At 41.2% G+C, this 22,401-nt stretch overlaps 1 long non-coding RNA gene across 14 annotated transcripts in view; it reads right to left on the bottom strand.

Annotated features, from left to right (window-relative positions):
* The window catches only part of LOC102901393, a 161,891-nt gene that overhangs the window by 78,306 nt on the left and 61,184 nt on the right, over nucleotides 1–22,401 (bottom strand). For 2 of the 14 annotated variants that reach the window (XR_006582808.1, XR_006582815.1), the window contains exon 2: nucleotides 4,866–5,018. The exons of the other annotated variants lie outside the window; for them this stretch is intronic. This is a non-coding gene — a long non-coding RNA (uncharacterized LOC102901393). The remainder of the gene's footprint in view (nucleotides 1–4,865; nucleotides 5,019–22,401) is intronic. 14 annotated transcript variants of the gene reach the window in all.

Consider the following 22,401-nt stretch of genomic DNA (forward strand, 5'->3'; position numbering starts at 1 on the left):
AGTTTGAGCTCCAATGGTCTCAAATGCACAGAGGAAGCTTGTGCCCACAGTGCGTGGGTGCCAGGAGCAGACAGACGGACAAAGCAGCACAAGCCCACCAACAGCCCACCAGGAACACGTTTAAGGATTCAATCAGACAGAAGGAAGTGGCTGAGAGCCACTGATGGAGGGGACATGAGGCCTTGGAAAAAAGCTGTTTTCTACATTACTAGCATTTAATTGAAACATTCTGGAACCGCCAGTCCCAGGACCTAAAAATAGGGCATCACAACAAAAGACTCAATAGTAAAGTTTTCAATTGTGAGATTTTCTTTTTACCCAAATGATATGGAAATATCTAGAACTCATGTTAGGTAAGGCAAAGTTTCCCTCACACACAAACACACATAACTGGAAGAAGTTCCTAAATGAAACTAGCAAAAACCAGATGGCAGTTGAAGCTAGATGATGGGTACACAAGTGTTCCTTGTATTCATCCTTGCTCAGTCTTTTTTTTTTTTTAATGCTTTTATTTATTTTTGAGAGAGTGAGTGAGCACATGGGGGCGGCGGGGGACAGAGAGAGAGGGAGACACAGAATCTGAAGCAGGCTCCAGGCTCTGAGCTGTCAGCACAGAGCCGGAGGACGCAGGGCTGGAACCCAGGAACCAGGAGATCATGCCCTGAGGCGAAGTCTGACACTTAACGGACTGAGCCAGCCAGGCGCCCCTCATCCTTGCTCAGTCTTTATGAGTGTTTTAAAATTTCCATGAAAAAAGAGGGGAGGGAGGCAGTTTTGGTTTCATTGGGTGCAGGAGATTTTCATAGTTATTTTTCCTTCACACGGCTCATTTCATAAAAACTTTCACCAAGTTCTGCTATGTCTCTAAGTCGTGGGACCCAGGGATATCGTCAGGCCTGCTCTGATTCTCTCCATCCCTGTGGGGAAAACAGAAGCCAGCTCTGGCAGAGGGCATGGGAAATGAGTGGGCAGCAGGCTGAAAGGGGTGAGAAACGCAGGCCAGGAGCAGTCCCTCCACTGCAATGTGCTGGGAAGATCCACACTCTGGGACCAGCTCACCTGTACTGGAGGGCCACCAGCACCCCAAGGGACATTTAGACACTAACTCCAGTTCAATTCACAAAGCACGTACCGAACACTGACCACGAGCCAGGGCTGGGTGCTAAGCACAGAGCAGGACACCATGAATAAGTGCCACCATCTGCAACAGTTAAAGTCTCATTGTCTTTAAAGGTTGAAGGATGTTGGCTGGATCATCTGCAGAGTCAGTCACCTTAGCAGCATTAAACTTAGTAAAGAAAAATCTTAAAATATAAATTCTCTAAATGTTGTGGCGCAGCACCAGCTACGTGTAGAGAAGGTGAGTTGAAGATATGCTAGGAGCCTCCTTTATTAGCAACAATTTTTTCAAAAGCAAGGCAAAACTTTGTTTTTCTAGAGAGTCCCAAGATGGACAAGATCTACGTTCTTGGTGGGCTGACTGTATATAACAACAAAGTGGAACACAGTGAGAGAGACTCATGCCAATCCTGTTTTGGGATAAACATCTGAAAAAATCACAAGGGTCATGAGCTCTGGTGCTGCATGGTTCTGTCGTGGTAGGGAATGGGACACAGAGCAGGGAGGAAATCAGCCAGGATTGATAATGGGCAGTGCAGCACCTTATCCGTCTAAAGCAATGTTCCCTTCCCCCTTCTTTTCCTTCTTAACAGCTGGCCTAAAGGACCTAAACTTAGCAAGGGCGAGGTGTAGGAAACTAGATAGTGCATTCTGCAGTTGGATAGGAAATACTGGGCTCAATGTGTTTAAGGTTAAGATTAATTCCTCACTTCCTCTGAATCTATTTTAGAAACAGAGCAAAGGATGGCATATGCTTTCTTCTAACAAAATGACAGATGATCAAAGAGTAAACATGACCCGTATGTCAAACCCTCCTACTGACGTGGCCCTTTGCCTACAGAATTAAAAAAAAAAAAAAAGTATTTTATCACTGCGGTTAAAACGTGGTTGCCTGTGTTTATTCAGAAAATTCAGTATGGCAACAGCTAGAAAAACAGTGACTCCTGATTGGCTGGCCTGACACAAGGCAGCAGAACAAAGGGAAAATTTAGTGGTATTGTTCTTAAACATCTTCTTCTTCACAGCAGTAAACAAAGACCAGTCTGAGACTTGGTGCTTGAAAGAAGAAATCTGCCCACTGTCGAGGTGGAGAATCATTTTTTCTCATCTGACATAACAATCCTAATTAATGTTGGCTCATTATTGTTCCCTGTGTTTTGTAAACAAGAGCCCTCTTTCTGCATAGCCACTCATTAGGGCTGATTTAATTGAATTTCAGAAGGAAGAGATGATTGCCTTGGGAAGCAAAGGACTGAAGCCTTCTGAAAGAGCAGTGTTTCACAAGTGACACACAAGTCACACTGTGTCAGAAACATGCAGAGGGGGGATAAGCACAGGTCCTCTCCCCTCCCCTTTTCTCACCAGAGTAGTTTATATGGCTCATCACTAATTATTTTCACCACAGTCTGCCTTTGCCTGGCTCCTCTGAGTTTGTCATTTTTTATGTCCCTCGAGTTATGGCCCTCTTTGTGCTTTTCAAAATCCCAATGTCCAGGAGAAATGCCATTTAATCCATGACCCTTTCAGTACAAAGAAAATCAGAAATTGGCAGGCCCTAAGATTCCATTGACCCCAAGTTCCATCATCAGTGCTCCAACTGAAATGCTTTTTCAATCAAAGCACTTTTTAATTGTAGATGGAACCTGATCTTTCTTTGAATAGGGTGTAATTATTAAGACCATTCATTCCATCATTCGTTCACTTTACAAATAGTTTTTGAGCTCCTAATCTGTGTTGGGCTCAGCTCTGGATGCCAGGGGTTAGTGCCAAACAAGATACAAAGTGTGCCTGCTCTCAGGGAGAGTATACCCCACTGCAAAAGACAGACAATAAATGTGAAGTCAAATAAATGAGCAGAAGGATGATGCCAGGAAGAAAAGAAAACAAAAGGATGTGATTGTAACTGCCAGGTGAGTCACTTAGACTGGGGGGCCAGCCAGGGAACACTCTTGAGGAGGTGCCATCTGAGCCAAGATGTAGATGATATGAAGAAGTCAGCCATGTGGAGGTGGGGGCCACACATTGCAGGTGGGGGCAGAACAGGTGCAAAGTCTACAAGGAAAGAACAAGCACAGGATGTTCAAGGACCAGCAAGCGGGCCTGTGGGGCTGGAGCACAGGAAGTATGGTGAAGGAAGGGAGGGCTGTCACAGAGGGCGCAATGCCAAATCCTGCATGCCTCCTTTCTAGACCATGGCAAAGAGTTTGGGTATGGGTTTTATCTTCAGTGCAATGGGAGAGCAGTGGTGGGGGAAGGGCCTTAAACAGGGGAGTGACACGATCAGGTTTGAGTTTTTAAATTTCTGGCTGCTTTGTGGAGAATGTATTGGAGAAAGAGGAGGAGTGGAGGTAATGAGACCCATTAGGAAGCTATTATAACACACTTGACAAATCATATAAAGATAATAATGTTAAGAACAGCAATTAGTATGTATTGAGCATATGCCAGACATTGTGCTAAGCCCTTTGTATTTGCTACTGCATTTATTTCTCCTAAAGCCCCTATGAGAAGTTAGGAGGCATTGGGCAACCTGTCCAAAATCACCAGTGGTTGGATCTGGGTTTATACCCAAGCAATCTGGGGTGCCTGGGTGGCTCAGGCGGTTAAGCAGCCGACTTCAGCTCAGGTCATGATCTTATGGTTCCCGAGTTCAAGCCCACGTCGGGCTCTGTGCTGACTGCTCAGATCCTGGAGCCTGCTTCAGATTCTGTGTGTCTCTCTCTCTCTGCTGCACCCCCTCTCACACTCTGCGTCTGTCTCTCAAAATAAATAAACATTAAAGAAAAAAAATTAAACCCAAGCAGTCTGACTGCAGCATTCGCCTGCTTTGGAACTTCAGCAATGAACACTATACGAACCCTGAAAAGATACCCATTTAAGACAACCACACTTACCCCCCTTTTGTATCTCTGATGTAATCCTGGAGTTAGAAATTATTTGTGTTAAGCATCTGACTTCTGCTCAGGTCATGATCTCACAGTTTGTGAGTTTGAGCCCCACGTTGGGCTTGCTGCTGTTCAGTACAGAGTTTGCTTTGGATCCTCTGTCCCTCTCTCTCTAAACCCCTGCCTATCTCTCTCTCTCTCTATGTCACAAAAATAAACATTTTTTTAAATGAAGACTTTTTTTTAAAAAAGAAATTTTTTAAAAAGAAATTATTTGCTATGATGGTTCTGGTTTAACCATTATTATATTGTGTGTTTGTGGATAGATGTATAATTAAATAAACTGCACAGTTTCCTGCCTAGGGACACCTTTAGCTTTGAGTATTTCCCCAAGTGACTTGATTTGAGCCTCTGATGGAAGCAGACGACCACGGTTGGAAATCTCAGCCATTTTTTAGCCCAAGCAGTCGGCTTAACAGTCTCTGGCTGAGGAGTACCAAGACCACAGTGCCCACTATGGAGTGTCCCCCAAGTATTCCTGGGGTTCTCTGAGGTCAGAGCACACTCCATCATCCCTGCAGGGACGCAATGATCATCTCTGCCGGCCATGTGTACTCCAAAAGATGACTGTCTGGCACTCTGAGATTTCCTGCTGCTCTCTCCCTTGCCTGCATCCCTGAGCTGGGACCCATTCCCCTCCACAGTCATCAGGACCTCAACCCCATCTGAGGGTGCCTGGCTCCCAGCAACACTCCACAGGGGAGGAGAGGGGTCCCCCTCACAAAGAGAAGACCCAGAGTCTCACCACCCAGAAATCCATCTCGCAAGAAGGTGGTAGTTGTCCAACTTAGAAATACTTACCATCTGAGTCTGAAGCATTTGTTTTGGTTTGCAGCACTAACTTCTGCTTTTCCCAGTGATAACTAGTGGATATATACTCCGAAATTATGCGACAATTGTGTGACAGGAAATAAGTAGGTGGGCTCCTCTGTGACTGACCTGCTCCTTCCATAGCTAGAAAATGTTAACATCTTTAAATATGGTCCTCTCTTCAAAAACCCCTTTAAATTCCCTCTTAGCAAGCATTCTGCCTCATTTACAACAGAAAAATTCAAAAATACTGCCCACTTAGCAAAGACTGCAAAATAAATTAGGGTATATACCCTTATAAGAAAATGTCAGCCAACCATTTAAAAAACTGTCACAGGAGAATGCATAATGACACAGGAAGATGGTTACAACATGCTGAAAATTATAAAAAGCAAGTAACAAAAAAAGTAACATATACCCTTTCATATATGCATGATTTCTGGGCACTTATTAATATTTTATTATCTGCATTTTCTGTTAACTTATAATGAAAATTCTTTACCTTATATTTAATATATATTTACATATAAAATATCAATAAATATATTTATAATATGTATTTATAATATATTTAAAAATCAATGAAGTTTTTCTTAATTCATAAAAAATGCCTCAGCCAGTACACTGAAATCATGAAGGAGCTGGATGAAGACTTATAGGCCAGAGTCTGATGTCCACATAGGACCTGGAAGTGCTTAGACCAGAGTTAGTCAGTAGAAATATAATGACAAAAGTCACAAATAGGGGCCATTTATGCAATTAAAATTTTTTCAGTAGTCACATTTAAGAAATAAGAAGGAGCAAGTAAAATTAATTTTAATAATTTATTTTACCCAAGATATCCAAAGCATTCTCACATTTCAGTACGTAACCAATTTAAATCTATTGAGACATTTTATATTCTCATTTACTAAGACTTGGAAAATATTCACCCTGACAGCACTTTTCAAGTGTTGTGTTGGCATGTGGCCAGTGAGGACGGGGGAGGGTGTGACAGGACTAGAGAGCCTCAGAGAAAGAGGGGGTTTCCCAAGCAAGTACCAGAGAAAAGACACCAAGTAGCAGAGGGGGCTGAGAGGATGCTCCTGCTGCCTTCCAGCTCTTTGGTCTTTGGGGCCGGGGAGAAAGAGCAAGCTCTCTTTGTGACCCCTGACCTTGGAGAGAGCTGGGTTTGGGTGAAGGCGAGGAAGTGGAGGGAACATTCTGTGACAAGCGTGTGAGGGGGCGGGGGTTGTACAGCTGAATGGGGATTGCAGAGGACAAGCTGGGAAGACTGGCAGAAGGCACAGCACTGGGAGGATGAGTCAGGGGCTAAAATGCACAAAACAACCTAGGAATGAGCACATGTAAGTGTGTCCAGGAGGCCTTCCATGTTGGGCAGCGGCCAGGTCTGATACGGATGAGAAGCAGGAAACTAAAAGGGCTTGTGGTTCCAAACCGAAGTTGGGCCAGCAGGTCCTGCCCTGCCCTGTTGCAGGAGGGCTCAAGGCTTGTGGAAGCCTCTGCAGCCTCTGCAGTCCCGCTGTCACTTGCCTGCCACACGATGCTGATATCAGGGTGACACCCATAATTTGCGCCCTTGAAAGGGTCAGATGTCCCAAAGAGCTCTGTATGTATGATCTAAGCAACCTGAAGCTCAGTTTTAGAGGCTAAATCCTCTCAAAGCATTCTGTATCTCCTTACTCTTGATATCGGCCTATATCGATCAAGGCCTGTATTGGCTTGTTTCATCAAAGAGCATGAACCTAAACTTAATTTGGAAAATATCACCAACTACACATGAACACAGAGAGCAATGGGATAGAATGGAGCTGAAATGCCCAGAGTCTAAGAGACCCCCAAAAACGAACCACCAGAGTCCAGAGTCAAAGCTAAGCAGCAGGGGTCATTTATTGCAGGTTCGAACCTGGACCTCTGCGCCCCCGTTGCCGGTAGCGCCAAGAGGCCCTGAGAGAGGTTTTTACACCCCTTTTATAGACAGGTACAAACAAGTCATGGGGAAATCAGGAATTTTCCACAGTTACAGAGCTGCGATTGGTTGGTGTTTAAAGTTGGACACTTAACGGTATTCGGTTGGTTCCTGCCTTTAGGTCAGACCACAACCGGGGGTATGGGTATCACAATGATTGATCAGGAATACACGGATGTGCCAAGCAACAATGATTGATTAGGAGTACACAGATGTGCCAAGTAACAATGGTTGATCAAGAATATACGGATGTGCCAGGCAATAATGATTGATCAGGAGTACACAAATGTGCCAAGTAACAATGGTTGATCAAGAATATACGGATGTGCCAGGCAATAATGATTGATCAGGAATACATGGGTGCGCCAAGCAATTGTACAGAAGCGGAACAAGCTGGTTAAGCTTGGTTAGGTTTCAGTTTCCCGTAACTTAAGCTTTTAAGTTTTAATTTTCTCAGGCCTCTCAGAGCCAGACACCGGCAAATTTTTTTCTGCTTTTCTAAAATTATAGATCTATACAAGTGACACCCTAAATCACCAATTTTCCCGATAAATTCAGGAACTCACATAGTAACTTAAGGTAATCCTGGTGTATATCAGGTGCTCAATAAATATCTGAAAAAGGAATAAAGTAAACTTGCATGTTTATGGTCTATGTCTGGTTGCATCAAATGACTGCATGAGTGTTATTACAGGCTACTGCCGTTTTACTCAGGCACATTATAGGGAAAAAGTCCAAGTCAAGTAAACAGCACTTTTGTATGTGTTAACAAACTCCAGTAGAGAACAATGTTCATCGTACGGTTCAATTTTCCTTGAAAGATCCCACAGAGAATTGTTAGAAATTGTGACCCCCCAAAACCTATAACTTTCTGATGGAAATGGTTTCTTCTTCCTTAGTGATCAGAAAAACCTCCAAGTGAAGGATACAACTAAATTTTTAAGAGACGCCTGGGTGGCTCAGTCGGTTAAGCATCTGACTTCAGCTCAGGTCATGAGCTCACGGTTTGTGGGTTTGAGCCCCGCGTCGGGCCCTGTGCTGACAGTTCAGAGCCTGGAGCCTGCTTCAGATTCTGTGTCTCCCTCTCTCTCTCTGCCCCTCCCCTGCTTGCACTCTGTCTCTGTCTCTCAAAAATAAACAACTAAACATTAAAAAATTAATTTAGAAAAATTTTAAGTGATGGGGCACCTAGGTGGCTCAGTCGGTTAAGCAGCTGACTTCAGCTCAGGTCATGATCTCATGGTTCATGGGTTCAAGCCCCGCGTTGGGCTCTGTGCTGACAGCTCTGAGCCTGGAGCCTGCTTCGGATTCTGTGTGTGTGTGTGTCTCTCTCTCTGTTCCTCCCCCACTCACACTCTGTCTCTGTCAAAAATAAATAAAGCATAAAAAAAATTAAAAAAAAAGATTTTAAGTGAATTGCTGCACAATGCAATGCACACCCTATTTGCACTGAGGAGGACTCACTGTGAGGCTCAGTTTGCCCAGCAACCATAGGCAGTTCCCTTACTTTCTCTATGTTTCTGGTCCACAAACCAGATGGATAATCTCTCCCTCACAGTTCTGAAGCTTAAATGAGGTAACATATATGAAAATAAGTAGCAGACAGTGCTGTTTCTCCCAGTACCCTCTGCTCCAGCCATTCGTCCACCCCGGCTACACCTCAGAACCAGCTTCTGCAGACTCCACTCCAGATCTACTGGACCAAAATCCAAGGGCTGTGGCTTAGGCATGTGGACTTTTCATAGATTTTCCTAAAACAACCACCATGATGCAGTGTGTGCCCAGGAGAGGGGGCCACATGGAGGCTCCTGATACAAATTTTATAGCCAAAAACCCCCCAACAAGATGAATAATGGCTGCTCTTTGGCTCTCTTCAGGACTTCTGGGGAAAGCGACATCTTTTATTTCAATCTCCCTCTTCTGTGAGCAAGGGTCCTGAGGGCTGAAGCCTGGCAGAAGTGTTAGAGCCAAACCCCCAGCACAAGGTATCATTGGCCCAAGGGAGACTCCCTGATGGCCCTCCTCTGCCCACCCCCGCCATCCAATGTAAACTAGGCACCCCTTCTAAGTGCTCACCTGCACCTCATGCAAGATTCTGTCCTCATGTTCCTCAAATCTCATATTCTTTCTCCCTACACCTCTCTTCCCAGACTGTGAGCTCCTTCAGATAGGAATGTGTCTTAACTCATCTTAGAATCCCTAACACGTATTACAGGTGCTCAGCACATGATAAAAGAATCCTTCCCTTCTTTCTGTCTTTTCATTTTTTATTATCTTGTCTTGGATTAGTGGTTACACCCTTCCTGGTCTTATGGGGAAGGGGTAGGGGATGCTCCAAAATAGAGGACGAGATCATTTTGCTGAGAATTTTGGAAAATGGTCATCAGGAAGAAAGCTAAATGAGGTAAGGAAACTAACATGTATTGAGTGTGCACTACATGCCAAGAAACATGGTAGAGAGCCTCATCAGTGTTTCTTATTTACTTCCTTCAACCCTTCATTCCTAAAAGCGTGTGCTCTCACTAAAGCACTCACACATTAATCCACACAAATGACTTCAAGTCAAAAACTTGACTGAACTTGAGCAAATTACATAAGCAAATTAATTACATGTTACAGGGATACCAAAATAGGTTTTTAAAATAGAATGACACCCATGCTGCTGATCCCTAATCCCAAGAAAGCAAATCCAACATCAGAAGTCAAGAACCCATTATTTGTATCTGCATCACCTACCCCTAGGCAATAGGTCAGAGAATTGAGATAATTATATGCTTTCTGGTTAATTATCTGAGATGAAACATCCTACAGATATGTAAAATGTCAGCAGATCCTGCATTTTGGTGCCAGCTATCACAGGAATCTCTTACAAATTTCCCTGCTGCTCAGCAAGGGTCAAGCAGACCATATATCAGAGTGTGCCGGACTAGAAAATTTCCATACTCTGCCTGCAGCCCTTCTCCTACTACCATTAGCTTCAGCGTCACTCTCAACCTCCACGTGGGCCTCTACTTGTTCATTATTTCAGTGTGGGTCCCTATCCCTTGCTCTTACATCACGCCATCCACAGACCCAATCTCACCTTTACCAGTGGCTATCTAGGGTCCCTGAAAATTAAGGGTAGTGGGCTAAAAGCATGAAGAGAGGGACACCCCTATGTATATACTTGTGAACAAAATACCTCCTATACCTTCCCGTCCAATTAGATCTGTTGTGAAATTTTTGGCCAGAACAGATGAGGCAGACATTACTGACTGCCTCCTCAATGTATTCAGACAACCCTCTCCTTTACTAATAGAATGTCCATGAAGCCATGGTCTCAGGAAAGCAACATAGTACTAACCTACAAGAGGAAGTCTGCTGGAGGCTTCAAAGAAAGGTTTCCTCCATAATATAAAGAAGATAATGGAAATGAAGTATCCTTTCTTCCTTTGGTTATTGTCATGTGAGGACACTATGCTTGTAGCTGCTGTAGCTATTTTGTTCCCAGGAAAGGAAAGCCAAGAAATCTGAAAGAAGCTGACCTGGAGCCCAATTAACCAATTCCAATACTATGTGAGAAAATTAATTCTTCATTGGTTAAGTTGCTTTTAGCTGGGTATTCTGTTACAGTCAAAAACATCCTCACCAATTCAATGGAAAAGCCAAGAACGTCTAGTCCATCATTCATACTTAGGGCCTGCATAGACGACAAGACATACACAACAGGAATACATTTGTGCTTTCAATATTTCTGGTTTCGTGGCCAGCATAAGTTTGTTTGAGGGGACTTAAACCAGGCCCCTCCAATAAGCTTGTGGAAATGGTCCAAAACATCCTGAGATATATATTAAGATGAATATTAACTATGACCAGCTTCTGTCTGGCAACCTCAGCATCTTAGAACCCTGTGCAATATTGAAAAAATAGGCCTATGTGCCTTACAACAGATTTTTCAGTTCGGAAAGAATTCTATGCCATAAGCATCAATTATATTTGAACCTATTCCTCTAGGGTATAGAAATCAAGACAGAGATTACAGACTCCTATAATTTTAAAGTGGGAAAAAAGTTGGAGATCATCTATACCAAACATTTTATTTTACAGGTGAGGAAACAAATTGCCTGAACTATTTCCTCAAACAATTACTGACACCATTAAAACTAACAAAATTCTCACTTTTTAGTATGAGGGAGAATTTCTTCGATAACTTTCAGACCATCTATTTCAAACAAGACAGTTTATTTCTACTAGGTGCTTGGAATGTAGGATTCTTTTTTTAGTGTCTGTCGAGCAGCCCAGAAAGAATGAACTCATGCAAAAGGAAAATAATCTGGCTACTGTATGCTCTCAAGATGTCATATGAAAGAGAGGCTGGGTTGCTGTCCCAGGCTGTCATGCTTGTGAATGAGTGTGTCAGGATAAATTATTCCTTCAAGCGATTAAACCAGAATGAGTAAACTAAATCTGCATTTGTGCGTAGTTGAGTCCTTCCTTTCCTAGTACTTTACAAACATGTGAGTATATGTTTGTTAACCACATATAGAATATTGTCTTCCTACACCCATTTTACCAAATACTTATATCTCCACTCACTGGGGAGGATTTGGGCCCTGCTCCCCCCTCAATTCTAAAATGAAATAATTCTGTCTTTAAGTCTCTAAGTCAAAAGCAGTTGCCCTTCTCGCCCTGGGAAACTAGGAAGAGAACAGCCCCACCCCCAACTCTATTTCCTGCCTCCTCCTCTGTGCTGTTCCCAGTAAGCTGCCTGCCCTCAGCAATCACAAGTTTCAATGCCTGGAGGGAAGGCAAGACCTAGATAGTTAGTGTTCACCGTTTACAACAAGCAACATGGGTAACGTTCCTATCAAAGGAATGACATTTGTACTTTGGGAAGGTATATACACACTGAAAAACTGGAATGAATTTGAGAAGTTTTACAATGCTTCAGCTGAAACAATATAACTTGTAATGGGAAAAAAATGAAAAGTATCACTTACCCTTCAGTGAGCATAAACCTCACCCTCAGAAAGCCACCACCCTTGGGTGACTTCAAGAGTATAAGTATGTGGGAAAAATAAAACTTGAGTGCAAATCTCTTAGGAAGAGGTAACAGGTTGATTTACACGCATAGTCAAATCGAATATGAATAACATTGTACCGGAAACTGTGTTTGGATAATGGGGTCAAAAGAGCCTGGTGGGAGTAAGAAGCCTGGTGGTGTGTACATGCCAAAAAGTGAAGAAATCAACAACAGAAAGAGGATCTGAAATAAAGGAAGTCTCCCTTCGGCTCCCTCCCAGATTTTGCCTGTGAACAGAATTAAACATGACACTTCTCAGGGGCTTCAGAATATGAGTTAGAGAAGCAGACAGTGTGTTTCCTTCCAAAAAGGTGGTCTGCCCCACCTCTCTCTAGGCAGCAAACCAAAACCACTTGTTTGCATCCATCTCTATCATATAGTTTTTAACCAAAGCTTAGAGGTGTTTCTCTAAAGAAGATGTGCGAATGGAATATGTAACGGATCTGGTCTGTGTTCCCGGTTCCTAACACAGAGCTTTGAAATCTCTTTGAGTTTTGTTAGTGTTATAGGCCGAATTGTGTCACCTCCAAATTCATGGTCAACCTAAGACTTCAGCAGTCCTAACCCCCATTCCTTCAGAATGTGACTGCATTTGGAGATAGGGTCTTTAGAGAGGTAAATTAAATGAGGCCCTAGGGTGGGCTCTAATCCAATATGGCTGGTGTCCTTATAAGAATAGGATATGAGTACATGAAAGCACATAGAGGGGGGAAGACCCTGTGAAGACAGAGAGAGAAGATGGCCATCTACAAGCCAAGGAGAGAGGCCTCAGAAGAAACTGGCCTTGCCAGGGCTTTGATCTTAGACTTCTAGCCTCCAGAATTATGAGAAAATATATTTCCATTATTTAAGCCATGTGTTATGGCACACTAATACACTGACGGATAGAAGTGTCTTTGTAATGTTGTGACTCCTAGTGGATGCCTAGATAACTTCAGGGTGAGAGCTGGCCACCAGAAAGACCAATCACATGATTAGAGGGTTGGAACTTTGGACAGATGGACCTCCAGAGAGGGCAGGGTGCTAGAGATTGAGTTCAATCATGTGTCCAATGATTTAACCAATCATGACTAAGTAATGAAACCCCGGTAAAAACTCTGGGCTCAATCTTGGAGGAGCTTCCTGGTTGATGAACATATTGGTGTGCTGGGAAGCTCATATGCCAGGATTCCATGAGGAAAGGACACAAAGAAGCTCTATAGCCCCTTCCCCAGATCTTGTCCTATGTGTGTCTTCCGTATGGCCATTCCTGATTTATATCCTTTATAATGAAACTATAATGGTAAATAGTAACAGTTTTAGTGAGTTCAGTGAGGTATTCTAGCAAATTATTGAACCTGAAGGGGTCACAGGAACCCCAGCATTTATGGCTGGCCTTCAGAAGTAATAGTAGCCCCTGAGACTTGTGGCTGGTGTCTGAAAAGGGGCAGTCCTGTAAAAGACTGCACCTTTAAACACGTGGGTTCTGGTGCTAACTCTGGGTGGTTAGTGCCAGAACTGAACTGAAGGACACCCAGAGGGTGTCAAAGACTTGAAGTCAGAATAATAATAGTCTGAGAACTCGGTCATTTGAACTCTTTCCACAGTGTATTTTTCCTACTGTTCTAAGTGCAAAGCATTCTTTTCTTAGAAGAAACATTCCTCTGAAATTATTTAAGGTTCCTCAGACTGCAAAGTGAAGCTGAGTAGACATTAAATGCAGCTGACCAGATGATTTTTGTGGTCTCATATGAAATCAAATACTGAAAATATAATACCAATTCTGGATTATTTTGAAAATTCTTCAAACACTCATAGTTTAATATGAATAAAAATAATATTTACTATTATATAAAATTTGCTTATAATATCATAGTGAGATGGTCTTATGTCAAGTAACTCTCTGATAAATATTTCACACAGACTACAGCCTTTTTATGATATTACCTAAAGTTTCATGGTAGAAACTTAGATCATTTTTTTTCAAGATCTGGCTTCTGATCAACATTTATGGTGGGAAACAATAAATTCTAACTCTGATGTTTATTATTTTTCTTCAAAGATAAAATAAGAACACTTAAAAACAAAAAAGGATGGTTTTAGACTAATAAAGAATTACCTGAGACAATAAAAGATCTAGACTACTTTGTAAAGTATGTTAAATAACAACACTGTTAAAATTTTCCTATAATTGTTGGGTAAACAGAAGTGTACTGTCTTGAGATGGAAAGAGGAAATAGAGTTTGGGAATGTCTTTGATAAAGCACAGAAAGGGATATACATTTAGAAAGACAAACCATTTAATAGAATAATGACCATGAAAGTTCTCACCTAGGCATGGGGTGATGCTGCTCTAGGAATCGTCCTCCTAACCAGAAGTGGAGAACAACAGAAAGAGAAAGGAAGAATACTAATCGTTCTACCTCCCAAATATTTTCATAAGCAACATGTTGCTCATCCAGACAATCCAAAATGCTGGTGAAAGCAACAATCTGACTTGCTAATAACAAGACTCTAACCTTGAGATTTTTGCTGAACTTCATTTTCAAGTGAAGAAGGTGTGAGTTTGAGAGATAATTTGTTGCTATCTGAAATGAGAGCGTTAGAGTAAAACTTCCAATGCTTTCCATGCTTGAAAGCTACACTTTCATTATTTTTAAGGTTGACACTCGGTAGTTCTAAGATTGCCAAAAATTCTTGGAAATAGTCAGGAAGAACACTCATGATTTCCCTCAGCAGAAGCAAAAGAATTGTATAAGTGGATTTTCAGTCAAATGATGTCCAAACTCTTTTCTTCTGGGAGAGAAACAAAGCAGCCCAAACCTGGTATAGATGTGGCACAAATGGGAAAACATCAAGGTCAAAACCATTACTCCTTTAGTCTCCTAGCCTAAGAACATAGCTGTAGTGAGTTGGAATAAGATTTGATTCCAAATAAAATGAAAATGAAGTGATGTTTTTCCAGGAAACTAGTTAAGGAATTAAGAGGAATGTGGAGGCTATGGCTATTAAAATAAAATTTAGTCGAAGTCAATCAAGTATTTAAAAGATAAAAACAATTGTTTACAGTGAGTGAGAAGGCCCCAGTCTATAGTGACCTAAAGGGAAAAATCTACAATATAATGAGGTGTCCTCCAACTCCAATCATAATTTGAGGAGTCTCAAGAAACAGAAGAAATGTACGTAACCTGTCACTTTTTATGGCAGTGAGTAACAATCAGTTATTTGTAATTACCTTAGAATGGGTTGGCTCCCCAAAATCAGGTATATATGCATACATTGCTCAATTTAGGTTATGGCTACATGGATAGTCACTGAACAATTCATTTTACTTTTCTGTGTTGAAATTTTTTTATGATAAAATATGTCAAAAATTTTTAAAGGTAAAAAGCTAATTGAACAAGAAGGATTTGAAAACAAGCTGTATAACGGCTAAATAATTCAAATATCCCAGTAGCTGGTGCCAAAAAGAACCAAATATGATTAAGACTCTTCCTAAAACTTGGTTAAAAGGCACTAATGGAGACTACTTTCTCTCCTAGGCTTATTATAAGGGCTTACATATTTTTATTATATGCTGAGAACTGAGACCCCTGGGAAATGAGGGAAGTGAATAAATTTTCACCATAGTCTATTAAACATAAAGATGTTTTGGTGTTTGTGTTTACACTAAAGAGATATACAGTATCTGTCAACGAAAATAAGGAAATTCTAAGACCGTCAGGTATGTGCCCAGCTCTGCAGATGATATACGCCCCCAGAGGATTCATACTCGGGCAAGAAAATGAGACTATACACAACATAATTAGAAATGATATAAAATACAGAGCTAAATTAAATACAATTTTGGATTAAAATGTACTCCAGATACACAAACATAGGGCATATCTGGTAGACATTAGAATAATGGTCCCTAAAAGATATCCATGTCTTAATCTCTGAGAACATGTTACTTGCCATGGCAGAAGAGAATCTGTAGGTGTGATTAAATTAAGGATGTTGAGATGAAGAGATTACCTGACATTATTATGGTGGTATTACTACAATCACAAAGGACCTTGTAAGAGGGCAGCAGGAGATTCAGAGATGTGACAAAAGAAGCAGATGTTGGAATGATGTGGGACAACAAGCCAAAGAATGTGAGCAGCCTCTAGAAACTAGAAAAGGGAAAGAAACTGATTCTTCCCCAGAATCTCCATAAGGAACTTAACCTTGCCAACTCCTTTTAGATTTCTAACTTCCAGAAGTGTAAAATAATAGATTTCTGTTGTTCTTAAGCCACTAAATATATGGTAATTTGTTTAGCAGCAATCAAAAACTAATACATCATATTATAAATGGGGTGCTATAGCAGTCCGGAAGGAGAGAGATTAATATTTATTAAATAGAGAGGAATTTATGGGGGAAAGGAGATATGTGAAAGGCTTTAAAGACCATGTCTTTTGGGGATTCCCTTTGAATGCATGTAACAGAAAGCTATTATAATGTTGTAAACAGTAGAGCCATTTATTGTTTCCATACTACAAGGAATCTGAAAGAGAACAAGCTACACTGGCAAGTGACTCTATGACGTCAAACCTTCAGGCTCCTTTTAACTTTTGGTTCCTCCATCCTTAGCTTGTGGTTTTCAGTTCTATGGTTGCCTCATAGCCACAAGGCGGCTGCTCCTTCTCTGGCCTAATATCTTCATCCCAGATAGGAAGAAGAAAGCAAAAAGAGGAAGAAGTGGTATCTGTATCAGGAAAGCAAAAATTTCCTGACAGTCTCCAGCAGATAAACCAGACTTGTGTTATATAACCTCTCTTAGCCCCAAGGAAAACTGGCAAAATAAAAATGCTCCAAATAAAACTAGGATTTTGTTAGTAATGAAGAAGAGGAGAATATACACTAGGTAGGCAACTAAGAGTATCTGAAACAAAGGACTTACAAGTTTTGAATAGTTGCAGAAGCCAAGATGGCATTTTAAATAAGACAGAGCATCACAAACTCAGGTGGAAGTAAACTTTGAAGTGGGTAAGAGAGAAGACCATTATCACTGACTCCAGTACCTGATTCTCCTATCTTAGCATGGTTCTCATGCCCATAAATTTCCTGTCTTTATGCTTTGTGGTATTATCAACAAGAAAGCACTCTTTCTCCTTCCCCACCATGTGAAAACTCCCTGAGCTAGAGAAACTTCCAGGATCCTCTTCCCTCTTCTCTCTTCCATTTTCTTCTTCCCAAAAAGAGAGGGTATGCTGATATGGACAGGTAAAGAGCAAGGACATTTCCTGGGCAACCATTTTAGGAGCATAATCAAAGTATGATCAGTCTCTCTCTCTCTCTCTCTCTCTCTCTCTCTCTCTCTCTCTCCCACCTCCACCTCCCAACATCCTCCTCTGTCCCTCGTTCTCTCTCTCTCTCCTGAGTCCATCATGAAAAAATATTTTTAGGGTGCCTGGGTGGCTCAGTCAGTTAAGTGCTTGACTCCTGATTTTGGCTTAGGTCATGATCTCACAGTTGTGAGATCGGCTCTGTGCTGGGTGTGGAGACTGCTTAAGATTCTCTCTCTCCCTCTCCTGCCCCTCCCCCTCTCGTGTTTCTCCCCCTCCCTCTCTCCCTCCCTCCCTCCCTCTCTCTCCCTTCCTCCCTTCCCATCCCCCCCACCAAAAAAAAGAATTTTTTTTTTCCTGGTGATTTCCCTTAGGGATAACTAGAGTGGATAGCTTAAGCCAGATGTGTTTTCAGTTAACAGGAACGTCTCCTTTACTTTTCTTCAGACTGCTTGTTAAGATGATGCCAGAAGAGATGGTAAAAGAATTTGTGCATTGGAGTTTGCCATTTCTTGCTGCTGGAAATCCCCTTGCCACCATATGAACAGCCCAGGCCACCCTCAGGAGGAAGAGAGACAATGTAGAAATGGGCCCAAGCTATTCCCTGCCATCCTTGCTGAATCCCCTGACGTGTAAGCAAGGTCATTCTAGACCATCCACTCCAGCTGAGCCAGTCTAGACCAGAAGAACTGTCCAGCCAACCCACCAAATCCTGAGGAATAACAAATGTTTATTGCTTTAAGTCACTAAGTTTTGGAATCATTTGTTATGTAGCAAAAATTAACTGATATACTGATTTTCCTTGGATTCAGCTTTCTCCACTAGGAGAACAGTAAAATGCTCAGGGCCAAGAGTCGCGTATGGACAGAGGGAAAGAGTCCAGGGAGGCCACTCATAGACCATGTATACCTAAGACTCTGCCTGAGCAAAGGGACTTCTGCATAGTCTGGTCTTCTTCTAGGAAGCAATTTGCAGTTTGAGTCCGAAGCTCAAAATATTAAAGAGTGTCATTTCCTTGGCCTTGTACTATGGATTGGAATTAAGGAAGAGGACTGTAGCAACAAAGGACTTAGGTGTTTGGATCCCAGACCAAATACCACCACCCCACCCATAAACTTACAATTGTGAGTAGGAATTTATGGGAAAAAAGATTAGATAAATAAAATGGATCCAAATTACAGAGAACTTATGGAAAGCTAGCATGAGGAAAGACAGGAAAAGGAAAGCAGGATTTTTAAAAGACTCATCTACTGGAGCTTTGCAGGGTGTATTTTCAGAAATATAAACTGAAAACAAGGAAGCCACTATGACACTGTCACCATGATTCAGGCATGAAGAGGAAACATAAAAGGCCACTAGAAAATCACTTTAAAGCAAAACGTAGAGCTCTCAACAAATATTTTATAAAACTATATAAATTAAACGAAGCAGAGACTGGATGCTATTTACCAATTCTGTTTCTCTTTCCTCTTAGGCCCATAGCTAGTCTACATTTCCCAGACTCCTTTGCAGTTAGGTGTAGCCATGCGACTGCATTCTCATTACTGCCCATGTCATGAGGGGAAAAGTGAGGTACTCCACTTCCAGGTCTGATCCATAAAGACTTTGGTGGGATTCTCTGCCTTCTCTCTCTTTCCTTATCTACTGGCTAAATGGACAGGATTTCAAGAATATAGAAAAGGCAGGATCTGCAAGATGAAGGAGACTAGGTCTGCAAACAACCATATGGAAGGCTACCCCCTAAGCAGAAACATCTGCTTTGAACTCTGCGGGAGCAAGAATTAAATCTATATTGTATTAAGCCACTGAGATTTGGTGGTTTCTTTGACATAACAGCTAGCATTTCTTACCCTACATAACACAACTATGTAACTTCAAACCTAATGATTTATAATATTTTAACAACAAAAAAAGTAGACAGGGTGCTATATTTTAAAGCACAAGGAATAAAGAACAGGCTAACTTAACAGGAAATGTTAATGGAGAACAGCAAATACAATCTGAGACTTTTAAAGATGGAACTTAAAACCCAATATTGGAAGGGCTTATCTCATTAATAAAAAGCAGATACACAAGAAAGGAGGCAGAGAAATGGCAACACTCCAGAGTAAATCACTCCAGAGTAAAGCCCTGTCTGGGAATCCAGGATTCTGATAATACATGCAAATTAGAAAGTATTTAGTCGGGGATAAAAAGAGAAAGAAGACAAATTAAATGGCTGTGGGCATGCTCCATAGAGCACCAAGCTAGATGAAAGTCACTGCTTTCCTAATAAAAATTAAAAATTGAGTGTAGAGTACAATTGCACTAATGACATCAACAGCTTCTAAAAGTCCCCTTCTGCTGCAAATCAAGTATCAGACTCAGTGTTTACTTGCCCTCCCTATAATTTCATCTCTTGGAAGACAGAGGAAGCCACAAAGGGAACTCATGTTCCAGATCTAATTCTGAGAACTAAGGGGAATGTGGTGGGTGATGGAATATGACAGGAAGTAACTATGGAACATGACAGGAAGTAACTATGTCACTTTGAATTTTTAATATGGAAGGAAAGGAAAGCTGCAAAATTTTGGATGTGTACCATCAGCTAGAGAAAATAGGGTATTTGATTATTTTAGAGAAAAGATAGCTATGACCAGAGACCTTAAAGAGGAATTTGATACAAGAGGGTTCCAATATTTTCAAAGCATTAAATTCTAGGTATACAGCCCTGAAAACCCTGTCCTCGGAGGGAGAAAAGTGGAGAGACATTTAAATAAATCAATGAGATTGCATAAAAGCTCTCTGATTAGCTCAGATTTAAAACTATATGTCGGGGGGGGGGGGAGGTGGGAATGGATAGAAATATAGATATAAAACCTGGAATAAATAGCTACAGATATAGACTTGGTGAGAGTAGAAATGGCACCTATTGTCCTTAATTCTCTATCCGTAAAAATTGCACCAGAAAATATAAAAACCTCCATAAATAGACTAAAAACTCTAAGGGTAACTACTGTTTCATTAATATGGTATAATATCAATAGATGGTAGAAAGAAGACATCTCCATTTTTGCTTCCATATTTTCCATCAAAAAGAATGATCTTCAAATATTTAAACCGGGATAAGCAAGTCAAATATTGTTATAAAGGGGAATTATTCTTTTTTTTTAATTTTTTTTAACGTTTATTTATTCTTGAGACAGAGAGAGACAGAGCATGAACAGGGGAGGGGCAGAGAGAGGGAGACACAGAATCTGAAACAGGCTCCAGGCTCTGAGCTGTCAGCACAGAGCCCGACACGGGGCTCAAACTCACAGACCGCGAGATCATGACCTGAGCTGAAGTCGGACGCTTAACCGACCAAGCCACCCAGGCACCCCGGAATGATTCTTAAAGTAAATAAGAAGATAGTAATAAGTCATCCAGATTTTTTCAACATGTTTAATTTAAAAACAGTTCAAGAGGACAGACTGTGCATATGTTTGACTCCCTTTCCACTAGGTCCCATTGATACAGAATAAAAATATACAAATGTAACCCAGGTAAATGCCTGGGTTCTTAGTTACATCTTCAATATGGTGTCTTCTTCAAAGAAAAAAATTCTGACATGTAAGTAAAACAGTGAAGAGTGCATTCTTAATTAACAGCAAACATCTGTAATGTCCTTTTTTCTATCACTTCTTCATCTTTTCCACTTCTTCACCTAAGCAGCATCTATCCCTAAAACTCCCAATGTCCCATCTCTCTCTCTCCCCTCTCTTTCTCTACCCCTCTGTGTGTGTATGTGTCTGTGTGTCTGTGTGTGTGTGAGTGCCAACTTTCCCAGATACCTACTCCCTCAGATTCTTGTATTTCCACCCCCCTCCCTACACCCCTGCTGTAATATCTCACCACTCTGCAGCTGGAATGTCTGCCTTCCATGTGAACTGCATCAGATCACTACAGAATTTCTGGAAGACCTATTGTCTCCATTTTTTCCTCAAAGAAGGAAATGCATAGAGTTTCCTGAGAAGTATAATTTTCTTACACTAACACATCTTCAAATCTTTATGGAGAATTTGTGACGAAGAAAATCCTCATTATCCAAAAAGAATAATCTATAGATGTGATGAAGTAAGACAAGGTAGCAATCAGACAAATGTTTCTGACAGTTTTTGATGGAAAATGAGCCAAATCATACTGAGAGTTGGAAAAAAAACTAATGAACAAACAAATAAAACTCCCAGAAGCCTAGAATGCCAGAGGCAGCAGACTAATTTTTCTTTACAGAACCAAGAGGTCCAACTCAAGGATGGCAGGCAGAGAATGTAGCATTCCAACTGGGGCAACAATCAGGTAAGAAGTCAGTGAGATGCACTACTGTCCCTGTCAGGTAAAAGCAAACCACTCTGCTGGTCTTTGCTACTCAGTTGAGAGAAACAACATATTTTCCAGATCAATAGTTGCACACCAGATGTGAGACACTGTGTCAATTGATTCTAGCAAAAAGAAAGTATTAGGAACAATAGATGAAATTAAACTCACAACCTTATTAAGTTTACGATATTTTACTGTCATCATCTAGGATCCATCTGTCTTCTGCATGGGCCAAATAGACAAGATAAATGAAGAAGTAATAGGAATCACCATCCATGCGTCTTTCAAGCCCTTGATGGGAGCATTAATCTCTGTAGTTACCCTACATATTCAATATTACTTTCGGTTTATAAATTTGTGCTTTCTACTGAAATAAATCTTAAATTACACTTCAGAATGAATATTTTGCTAGTTTTTTAATATGTCTATTCAAACTACACATTCAGGTCCTGGGGAAATAACCACAAGACAGATCTGTGGATCCACTGAGCCCACTGTGATAGACACCTGGGGGAAACTCCATTTAACACCTGCATTAGTCAAGACTGTCAATGCTATGCGGCAGTAACAACTCCAAATACTGGTGCCTTACAAAAACAAAGCATAATTTCCTATTCATGTTATATATCATCATTGATTGGGTATAGCTCTATCCTACACTGTCTTCACTCCAGGAGTCAGGCTAATAGCTGCTATCTGGAGCATTGTCTATCTTGTGAGAGAAGAAAAAGAACATGGCAAAACATTTTTAAAAATGTGTCTGAAAGCTGTTATCCAGAAGTGACATATGTCACTCCTGCCCTAATTTCATCAGTCAAAGCAAATCACACAGCCAAACATGGCATAATATAATCATTCCATCATGAA

Source organism: Felis catus, chromosome C1 (genome assembly GCF_018350175.1).
Source record: "Felis catus isolate Fca126 chromosome C1, F.catus_Fca126_mat1.0, whole genome shotgun sequence".
Classification (NCBI taxonomy): Eukaryota; Metazoa; Chordata; class Mammalia; order Carnivora; family Felidae; genus Felis; species Felis catus.